This window comes from Chrysochloris asiatica, unplaced genomic scaffold, assembly GCF_000296735.1.
Source record: "Chrysochloris asiatica unplaced genomic scaffold, ChrAsi1.0 scaffold00118, whole genome shotgun sequence".
NCBI classification, from domain to species: Eukaryota; Metazoa; Chordata; class Mammalia; order Afrosoricida; family Chrysochloridae; genus Chrysochloris; species Chrysochloris asiatica.
In genome coordinates, this window is record NW_006408636.1 from 7,557,554 (window position 1) to 7,569,035 (window position 11,482).

The 11,482-nt window shown below is 39.6% G+C and overlaps 1 pseudogene; it reads right to left on the minus strand.

Annotated features, from left to right (window-relative positions):
* Nucleotides 1-1,048: 1,048 nt before the first annotated feature.
* The window catches only part of LOC102820030, a 185,351-nt pseudogene continuing 174,917 nt past the window's right edge, over nucleotides 1,049-11,482 (minus strand).

Consider the following 11,482-nt stretch of genomic DNA (forward strand, 5'->3'; position numbering starts at 1 on the left):
AAGAAGAAAAATCTCTTCAAAGGACTATCTGGGACAGAGAAAGCTGACTTGTTATAGGAGACACATTTATATTCAGTATGAGGAAAGGCTTTCTACCAATTAGAGGGCAACACGGTATACTGAGCTGTCTTGGGAGTCCTGGTGTGGCACTGGACTGTTAACTACAAGGTCAGTGGCTCAAACTCACCAGCCCCTCCTTGGAAACTCTATACAGTGTTGCTATGAGTTGAAACTCAAACTGAGGTACATACTACAAAGTAATTAGTCTGTATGCTTCAAAAAATACCAAGGTCATACACAAATATCAGCATCCACAACCTTGAGACCAGAAGAACTAGATGGTATCTGGCTACCAATAGCCACTGCATTGAAAGGAATCACATTAGAAGGTCCTGAGTAGATTGGAAGGAACATGTGGAGCAAACCCCAAAAACATTAAAAAGACCAGGTATCCCTGAGACTATGGCCCTTAGCCCCACTTTGGTTCTGGCTCAATTTTCAGCCAAACAACAGACAGGTCTATAAGGAGCCCTGGCAAATAACAACAACAGGAGTTCCCTGAATTATGACATGCTCTAATTGAGACTGGACAATCAGTTCTTAAGGATGTCATAGAGAGATTTAATGAATCAGATAAATGCTGGACCCAGGGACCACTAAGGTTCTTCCAATGAAATATTTATGATTCTCTGTTATCTTCAGGTATTGGAAATTCAAGCACTTCTGGAATAAGATGCAACCTGTGTTGGACTGGAATGAACATTTCCATTTGTTCATATGGGACATAAACCATCTTACTCTCACATGGGCTATTTCAATATAGAACCTTGGAAAATTCATTTGTTCCCCAGAAATGAGTTGGTCAGTAAGGTAAAAGTTAAAATGCTTTTATTTTTAAAATTTCCATTCAACAACATGAAAACAGGGCCTGAAATGCCAAACAGAAGCTCAAGAAAAACTATTGCAAATTTTAAATATTCAACATCTCACAATAATATTCCTCATATTGCATTGATTGGCCTCCTCATATGCATTGTCCCAACAGTTCTCACTCTTCACTAAAAAGTGAGCCCTTGTTTTTATCTAATGTTTCCATGAGCTGATGATACAGAACATTCATCTGTGAAAGAAAATAACAAATAGATTTCTTGAGAGGAAAAGGAAATGTGGAAAAGTTTTCCAGACTCATGATGATAGCACAAGAGTCTAATCATTATCTTCTGAGATCTGAGAGTCATTTTAGGGAGAAAATACAGTACTACCTTGGAGAAGAAAGATCCCAATGTGCTAGGTCTGTTTAATCAGGAAGATACTTTTGGTAACAAGGCTTTTTGGTCCACCAATTCCCCAACCTTAATCCTCCTGTGAATTAATGGCCAAGAAGTCTGCAACTCAGAGTCCTTCACTAGAGAAAATGCCTTTTTAAATAGTCATTCTCTACATGTACCAACATTGACAATGATGCATCTTTTCAGAGCTCAATCCTGAATTTCTCTTAATTAGATTCTATTTGCTATCCATAAGTTTCTTTGTGTTCTCCATCCTTTCTGTTTTCCACCATCGGAAATTACTTTTTGAAGTCCCCTAACTCTTGGGTTTATATGGAGCCATTGAGAGGAGTAATGGCAAAGATCCTTTCCTAACCAAGTAAGATAGAATTGCCCCCTAAGTCATCCCACCCAACCCTAACCCTTCCCCTCTTCACCTGAGCTTTATAGCTTCTCTTGAGGAAGCCAAAGTGGCCAAAGAAACGGAATGCCAGGCCACACCATTTTTCAGCAGATACATACTTGCCCTTGCCACACATAAATATTCCAGTATTCCAGGACTTGATCATCAACCAGAGAACTTTCATTTCTGGGTAGCTTGCCTGAAATCCAAGAATAGTGGGTTTAAAGCTATTACTGTTACAACTCATTGCAACACTAACTTTATCAGTGCTGTATCCCATTATTATTAAACAAACCATGGGAACTCTACCAACACTAAGGAAGGAGCCACAGACTCCACTAGCAATCACATACTTTTGATAGGAGGAGAGCACCTGGAAGCTGTGCCAGCTGTGGGATGCTCCACAGATCTTGTGAAATTATATATTGAGGCCCTCTTGGATCGAAGGGGTAAGAATTAGAGAAAAACTCCCTGAAACTGAAGAAAACCCTCTATTCTGCTTGGGTGTTCCCTTGATGTTGTCCTTAGTCAATTATCTCACCAATACTTTACAATTTTCAGAGGTTGTCAAGAAGCAGCTTTATTGAACCTGTTTATTTCCTTGACCCTAATCAGTCTCTGTTTGAAATACAAATTATATTAATCACCAGTGTTGACAATATCTGAGTTCCTGGGTGGTGCAAATGTTACAGGCTCAGCTACTTAACGTTTAAAAAAGTTTAGTGATTTGAATCTGCCAGAGGTGCCTAAGAAGAAAGGCCTGTTGATCTACTTCTGAAAGGTCACAGTCATTAAAACCCTATGGACCCAGTGAACAAGGCTTTGTGTGGAGCTTTTGCAACACATAAAACTATAGGTAGAAACCGGAACCACATCCAGATCTCCAGAGACGAGACATCTCTACTTGAAAGGACGAGCAGACCAACCTGGAGTGGCTAGAACAATAAAGGATACCTCTTGAAAGAAAGACCTGCAGGAAAAATGGAGGCAGATGGGCTGTTACTATAAGAATAAACAAATCACTTCCATAGAAAACATCAAGGCAAGTGGCCAGGTCCTGTCAATGCAGACCCCCTTCCAAGACTCAACGGAAATGCACGCTCTGATTGGTGACCAAACACATCACCGATGGGGGAAAGTGGGGGTAAAAGCAGCAATGAAGTGGCAAGCTAAGCCCTACAATGTTCAGTGGACTTCTGTGGACCCAGTTGGGGACCCGGCTGGCAAACATTGTGAAGAGACCTGGGGACTCTTGGGCCCAGAGTCAGTGGCGTGGCCACGGAGGACTCGAGAGGAGAGTGGAGCTACCGGCTAACGGGAAGAGAGGACATATACACAGGAGCGCCCACACTTGCAAATGATACCCACGTGACCTGGATTGGATAACTGGATGGTCGGAGCTCAACCAGGAGAGGAAAGAAGAGGGGGAAAAAAAAAAAAGAGTGAGCTAATACAGTCTGATGAACTTGACCTATACCTATGCAGTAGCGACTCAAAAGAGGGAACAAATCCTCACAGCAACAAACACTCACACACACCCCCACACACAGAGTGGACGGAGAAGGGCAGCTTGGACATTGGATACTCAAATTGGGAGGGGAGGACTACAAAGGCAAGAAGTGACTGGCTTACAAGCTTTCAAGAGGGAACCTAGTACTAGGGAGCATGGCAGAAGGCAGAATCTCCAGTAGGTACTATTCAATCTGTCTGGGTGGAGCTGATGAAAGGCGATACAGATGGGTAACTCGTGATACGGTAGTGAATAATGCTTATAAGGACGGATTATGAGGGTTGGAAATGCAAAGGTGGAAGTTTTGTAACAAGGAAGGGAGTGATTAAATCTCCAGGATAGGAGCAGAGAACTCTGGGACCATCAACGGAGAAGAGCCGAGAGCGGGACCCTACCCAGAGAAACAGAGATGCCTGAGATGGAGGCAGAGATGATGACGTGGAGTGATGAAGCAACTGAGGACTTTGGACCCAGAGAGGGAAAGGGATTGTGGGCCGAAAACTGGGGGAAGGAGGGGGAAGTGTAGGGGGCGGGTTTCTGGGATATACCCTTTGAGTGATTGATGATGCATGGAGGGGATTGGAACCATGGCAATGAGATGATATACAATGGAATGAATGTAAAACTAAAGTTCCCCCATGTAAACTATCATGTAATTCATAATAAAACATTAAAAACAACCCCCCCCATGGAGTGCTTGAAATATTTGTAGTTGTCATGAGTTGGAATCAACTCAAGGGCAACATTTTTTGTTGTTGTTGTTGTTGTTGACAATACCTAGCTATGTAAAGGTGGTTTTCTAAGATGGTTCCTTGGCCTTGTCAGTGATCTTTAACATAGTTAGTCCTGGTGTGGCACTGCAGGATAATGTACTGGACCACAAGGTTGGTTTGAAGCACAAGGTTGGTAGTTCAAACCCACCAGACACTACTCAGAAATCCTAGACAGGGTCACTATGAGTCAGAACTGACTCAACGGCACTTGACAACAACAGTAACAACAATCACAATTTTTAATCACATAGCTAATTTGCAATACTTTGTTAACAGTGGAAAGGAATACTCTAAGGAATATTCTAATTAATTCTCTAAGGAGCTAGTCTCTCAATTCTTATATAGGAATTATACCTCAAAGGGAGCATTCATGTGTTTATTACATGTTAAAACTCTTCATCTACACAAAGACCTCAGGCCCTTGAAGTGGGAAATATAATAGAAGACTTGGTCAGCAGTTTCTTGCGAATGTCAACAACTTTTTCTCAACTGTCATTCTATCATTTATTTGGATACATAAAAATAGTTCTTATTTATAAAACAGTATGCTAGACAATGAGTGAATGGGCTATGAGGGATAAGACAAAGCTACTATCCTAAAGGACTACAAAATGCCTTTGGAAGATGTTGATGTTATTGTTCGCTGCTTTGAGTCAGTTTTGATTCATAGTGACCTTATGAATAACAGAATTAAACATTGCCTGATCCTGCACCATCCTTACAATCATTCCAGTTTGAGCCCATTGTTGCAGCTACTGTGCCATTCTATCTTGCTGCAGGTCTTCCTCTTCTTTGCTGACCCTCTAGTTTACCAAACATGCTGCCCTTCTCCAGGGACTTCTGATGTTCTCTCCTGAAAACAAATGCAAAGTTCATGAGACTCAGTCTGGCCATCCTCACTTCTAAGGAACATTCTGGCTCCTTAGAATTTCCAACACAGATTTGTTCATTCTTCTGGAAGTCCATGGTAAATTCAATTTTCTTCGCCAACACCATAATTCAAAGGCAGCAATCTTCTTCAGTCTTCCTTATTCATTGTACATCTTTCTCATGCACATGAGGCTATTGAAGACACCATGGCTTGGGTCAGGTGTACCTTAGTTTTCAAAGTGACTACTTTTAAACACCTTCAGGAGATCTTTTAAGAGGGAGGGCAGTATACAAGAAGAGGGAGGGTGGAAGAAGAATAATGAAGATAAGTGAAGACACAGGGAAGTATGCATTGGCTAAAGGGGAGAGATGTAAATAGTGATGTGTAGACAACCCTGGAACAAGAGTGTTCTGGGTGTAGATACATGGATTGAGACAGGCTGGGTAGGTAAGGGAGGAAGAGTGACACACACACATTTTTATATCCTATAAATACATGAGCTTGAAAGAGAGAAAAATAAACATTCTTTGATGACTGTCAGGGGTGGGAGGGAAGGGAGAATAGGGTAGATACATGGTAACTTGGGTCATAGGGATGACAATACACAAGAAAAGGAGGGGCAATATATATGAAAAGGGAGGTTCACAGAACTATGAAGAAGACAGGTAAAGACACAGTGAGTACACAAGGGCTAAAGGGGATAGAGGCAAACAGGTTAGAGGTAAGTCGTGATATATATACAACGTTGGAACAACAGTGTTCTGCGGGCAGATACATGGACAGGAGACACATGCCGAATGATTATGGAAAGAAGAGTAGAATGTGTGTATATGTGCATGTATATACATATATGTGTGTGTATATATATATATATATATATATATATATATATATATATATATCCCATATATATATATCCCACAAATACACAAGAGTGTAAAATGGATATTGGTACATGAGTATTTGCCTTTCCTGGAAACACCACTGTGAATGTGGTGGTGCATACAGTGGACAAAATGATGAAAATTTCTTAGATATTATCAAACATCTTAAAGCAATTAGTAGTTGAGCCTGGGGACTCAGGACCATAGTCTCAGGAGATACCATGGTCAACTGGCATAACATAGTACACAAAGTCAACGTTCTACATTCTACTTTGGTGAGTTATTGTTGTTAAGTGCCATTGAGTTGGTTACGACCAATAGCAATCTTGTATAGAGTTTCTGAGGAACAGCTGGTGAGCTTGAACCTCCAACCTTGTGGTTCGAACCGACTTTACAGTTCAGCACATTAACCCACAGTGCCACACTAGGACTCTGACCATCTAAAGTGCAGCTACTGGTTTCTCTGTGTACAGAAGAAAGAAGAGTGATGAGAATTGAAGATGCTTGGAATCAACTAGTCCAATGGACTAATGGAACATGTGAAAACCAGTCTTCATGACCCTCAGACAAGAAGAACTAGATGGTGCCCAGCTACCATTACCAACTGCTCTGAATGGGATCACATTAAAAGGTCCTGGACAGAGCGGCATAATGTGTGGAACAAAACTCAAAATTATTTTTTTACTTTAGTTTCTTACTAGTCAGAAAGAGACTGGAGGAACCTGAGACTGTGGCCCTTGAGAACCCTACAGGTCTGGAAAGGAACACACCATCTTTCAGCCAAGCAGTAGATGGGTATATAGGGGGAACAACTTTCACCAAAGTGGTAGATAGGTACATAGGGGCAACAACAACACTAGTAAGATATACTCACTATGAATGATAGTAGGGTCAATCATTCAAAATCAAAGGGGCAACATATACCCAAGGACAATGTCAAGAAGAGATGGGAAAGTGGGTGGAAGGAAAATAGGAGCCACAGGGAGGAAGCAGATAACTCTTGTTCCACGGAAGGGATCGCAATCATTGAAATGAAACAAAATGTATTATTTGTTGAATGTAAAACAGTTGATCTTGTCTGTAAACTTCCACTCAATTCAGAATAAAAAGTTAAAAAAAAAGAGAGTGGGGGACTTTTGTAGCAGATGTGTCCAATGCAATACATTGTTTCATTTCCTGACTGTTACGTCTATGGGTGCTGATCGTGAATCCAAGTAAATAAAATTCTTGACAAATTCAATCTTTTCTCCACTTGTGAAGATTTTTGTTTTCTTATGTTGATGTTTGATCCATATGGAAGGCTGTAGTCTTTGAGTACTTCATCAGTTAAGTACTCTTTGCTTTGAGAAAGTTTGTGTCATCTGCATGTCACAGGTTTGTTAATAAGACTTCCTTCAATCCGGATGACATATGCTTCTTCGTAGTCTAGCTTCTCAGATTAAGAGGGGGCATCAAAATTTTTGTGAAAAAATTCCATTATCTTTCAATTCCATTTTTCCACTAACATCTTGAAGTCCCCTTTTATTTGCTCAGCATATAGACTGAATGAATATGGTGAAAGGATACAATCCTGACGTACACCCTTCTTGATTTTAAACCATGCAATATCTCCTTGTTTTGCTTGAATGACTGCCTCTTTGGCTATGTACAGGTTCCACATGAGCACAATTAAGTCTCTGGAATTCCCATTCCATGCAATGCTATCCATAATTTGTTATGATCCACACAGTTGAATGACTTTGTACAGTCAATAAAACACAAGTAAACACTTTTATGGCATTCTCTGCTTTCATCTGACATCAGCAATGATAATCTTCATTACATATTCACATATGAAAGGGATCAGTCAAGGTATGTGATTAGGGGCTAGTAACAGTGGCACAGATATTAGGTGCTCTAGTGCAAGAAATAGGCTAGCACAGTCAGAGAAGTTCTAATCCCTCTGCCTGAAATGTCACCCCCCTCCATATACGTCCACTTTGTAAGTGTCAACTTTTTCTTCAAAATCACTAAGGCTTTAGATCCTTAATCTCCCTTCCATTAGCAGAGTTAGGCACTCCTTTCTCTTTATTCCCATAGCAAGCACAATATTTCTCTAATACACAACAATCACGTTGTTTTGAAACTGTTTATATATTCATCTCCTCCTCTAGAGAACTAAGCTCCTTGATTAAAAGGTGTTTTTCCCCTTGTTCATCTTTGTATCCTCAGAGTCTTATATTATGTCTGGAACAAAATATAGAAACAAGAAAATATTTGATGAAGGAATGAATGAATTAAATTATGACCCAGTTAAATGCTACCTCCTCTGATTTACTACAATTAATTTTCTTAAAAAAAAAATTCATTGTGCTTTAGGTGAAATTTTACAGAACAAATTTGTTTCCCAGTTGATAGTTTTCAAATAAAGCGTCCCATGATATTTGTTGCATTATCCACAATGTCTGCACTCTCTCCATTTCTGCTCTGGGTTCCCTGTTTCCGTTCATCCAGGTTTTCTCCTTTCTTCTTTCTTATCTTTGCTGTCCTATTGACATCGTATAATTGATTGTTCTTAGAAACACTTTCCTCTTGGGTGTTACTGTTTATTTTGTGGGCCTATTGTTTGGCTGTAAGGTGGTTTCAGTTCCAGGTCCATCTATAATGTATTTTTCAAGCTTGTTTGTTTCTATGACACTGTTCATAGAACTATCATAGCACTTAAACACTGTATTGTAGTTCCCTTTTCTACATGTCTGTCTACTTCACTAAACTGGGAGTTCCTTGAAGGAAAAATGTTATTTATTTTTGTATGTTTGTAGTCTGGTAGAGTATCTTGATTTTGGATGAATGAACAAATGGCTGTACAAATAAACAGATATAGGGTAGAGGGGTAGAATCTAGATATACAGAGATTATAGGAAATGTCCAGTATGGGCAAACCCATAGAGACAGAAAGTAGATTCACGGTTTCTAGAGGCTGGGTAAGAGGGGAGTGTGTGTGTCGTGGTGGGGGGGGGGGGATGATTGCTAATGGGAGTGGATTTCTTTTTAGGGTGATGAAAATGTTCTGGAATTAGAAAATGGTGATGGTGTGACTATACTAAAACCTACTGAATTGTACACTTTAAAATGGTGAACTTCATGGTATTAGAATAATATATCTCAATGAAAATATATAGATATTTAGAGCTAGAGAAGATATATATAGAGAGAGCTACGGAGCTCTGGTAGCGTAGTGGTTACGAATCGGGCTGCGAACCTTAAGGCCAGCAGTTCGAAACTACGAGCCGCTCCGCGGGAGAAAGATGAGGGGTTCTGCTCCCGTAAAGATTTACAGCCTCGGAAACCCTGTACAGGGTCGCTATGGGTCGAAACCGACTTGACGGCACATAAGAACAACAACATATATATATATATATATATATAGAGAGAGAGAGAGAGAGAGAGAGAGAGAGAGCATTCCAGAGGGGCAAAGCAGAATTAGGATTTGGATTGTATTTGAGACCAACTATGCCTAAGGATATCATGTTTGGTAAGGTGGAGGGTCAGAGAAAAAGAGGAAGACCCCCAATGGGATGAATTTGCCAAGTGGCAGCATTGATGGACTCAAGTGTGGAAACAGGAGTGAGGTTGGCCCAGGATCGGGCAGTGTTTTCTTCTGCTGTGCATAAGGTCACTATGGGTCGGTACCGACTCAATGGCACCTAACAACAACAACATGCCTCAGGGAGACTAAGAGCTATTTGGTCTAAGCATAAGATTTATGTAGTGAGTTAAAGGGAAATAGATCAGAAATGTAAAATGGGGCTACACAAGCATTTTTAAAATGCCGTTCCTCAGAACATTAATCTCATGAGAAATGTTAACACATGGTATATAAAAATAAGGTTCTTCTGGTAAAATAAATTTAGGAAATAATATATTCTATATATCATCCTCTTAGTTATAATACATAAAAATTCATTTAAAGGTTTATAGTAAATAAACCATGTACAGTAAAACCTGTGAAAGCTGGTATCTGTGTAAGGCGGAAACCTGTCAGAGAAGGAAAACCAAAATATTTTCCACAAGAATGATTACAAGGAGATCTGGTAGCATAGTGGTTATGAATCGGGCTGCTAACCTCAGGGTCAGCAGTTCGAAACTACCAGCTTTTCTCTGGAAGAAAGATGAGGCTTTCTGCTCCTGTGAAGATTTACAGCCTCAGAAACCCTGTATCGGGTCACTATGAGTCAGAACTGACTCCATGGCACAGAACCACCACCAACCACCAACCACCAGAATGATTACTGTTAAGTGCTATTGAGTTGGTTCTAACTCATAGCGGCTCTGTATAGGGTTTCCAGGAGCAGCTGGTGAGCTTGAACCACCAACCGTGCAGTCCAGTGAGTGCATTAACCCACAGCATCACACCAGTATTCCATAACTTCCTTTATTTTCATTAAAATCTAGCAAAACACTTTTTTTCCATGTTTGGAGAGGTTTTACTTTTTACCTTATTGTTAATCTTTACTTTTCACTTTAGTGATTTGTAATTTTGATACAACTTATTACAATTTTCAAAATCCACACCTTCATTTCCTTGAAATTCTTTCCATCAAAAATTCCATTTCTTATTTTCCTCCAAAGCTAGAGAATGTTTCCTCACATAACACATTCAATGTCTGTACAAAAACAAAAACATACTTTTCATGGCTTTCTTTTTTCTTAAATATTTTACTGAATTTGCTTATAATGAGGTTGATAGTTTTCATTTGTTTTTGTTTAAGATAGTCATATGTTTGAGAAGATCATATTATAAATTCCTTAATTTTTAGAAGAACTGAATTCCAATTTTCCCTTTTTTGAAAAAGCTTATTCCATCACAGGCATGAACAGAAGGTGAGAAATTATCTATGAAAGAAAATGTTGAGGTTGTCAAAATGATATCTGAAGAGATAAAGGCTGTCAAGGAAGTTGTAATTAAGTTCAAGTGTGGCAAAATGCAAATTAACTTAATTATGAAAGAAAAGGATAAAATTATTGAAAAATACAAGAGCAGTACCAATGTAACATGTCAAAAAAGGAAAGGATGAAAATTACGTAGAAATCAACAAATCTGGTTTTTAGTGTTTTCTTCAAGCCGCTGGTAAAAACATTTCCATTTCAGAACCATTCTTGCAAAAAAGGCAAAGAAAATGGTGAAACCATTAGATGCTCAGCATGTAATGCTGGGGCAGAGAACCTTTTTTCAGTCATAATTTATAACATTATTTGTGGGCCATACAAAATTATCAACTTAAAAATTAGCCTGTTATATTTGGTCATTCAATTAACTCACCCTTAATGTGAGTTCGGGAGTGGCGCTGTGGCTTAAAGCACTGGACTGCAAGGTTGGTTTGAACCACAAAGTTTAGCGGTTCAAGCTCATCCGCTGCTCCTCAGAAACCCTACATAGGGTCCCTATGAATCAGAACCACATTGACAACACTTAACAACAACAATGTGAACTGCAAAGTCAGCAGTTCAAACTCACCAGCCATTCCTCAGAAACCCAATATAGGGTTGCTATGGGTTGGGACCAAGTCTACAGCACTTAATAACAACAAAAATGTGATGGCTGGAAGTGCAGTTGCCTTGGTAGGGTCAGACCAAATGATTTTTTTAAAAAAATGTTTTATTGTGAACTATACGGTAGTTTACATGAGAGAACTTTAGTTTTACATTCATTCCATCGTATATCATCTCATTGCCATGGTTCCAATCCCCTCCATGCATCATCAACCAGCCAAAAGGTATATCCTAGAAACCC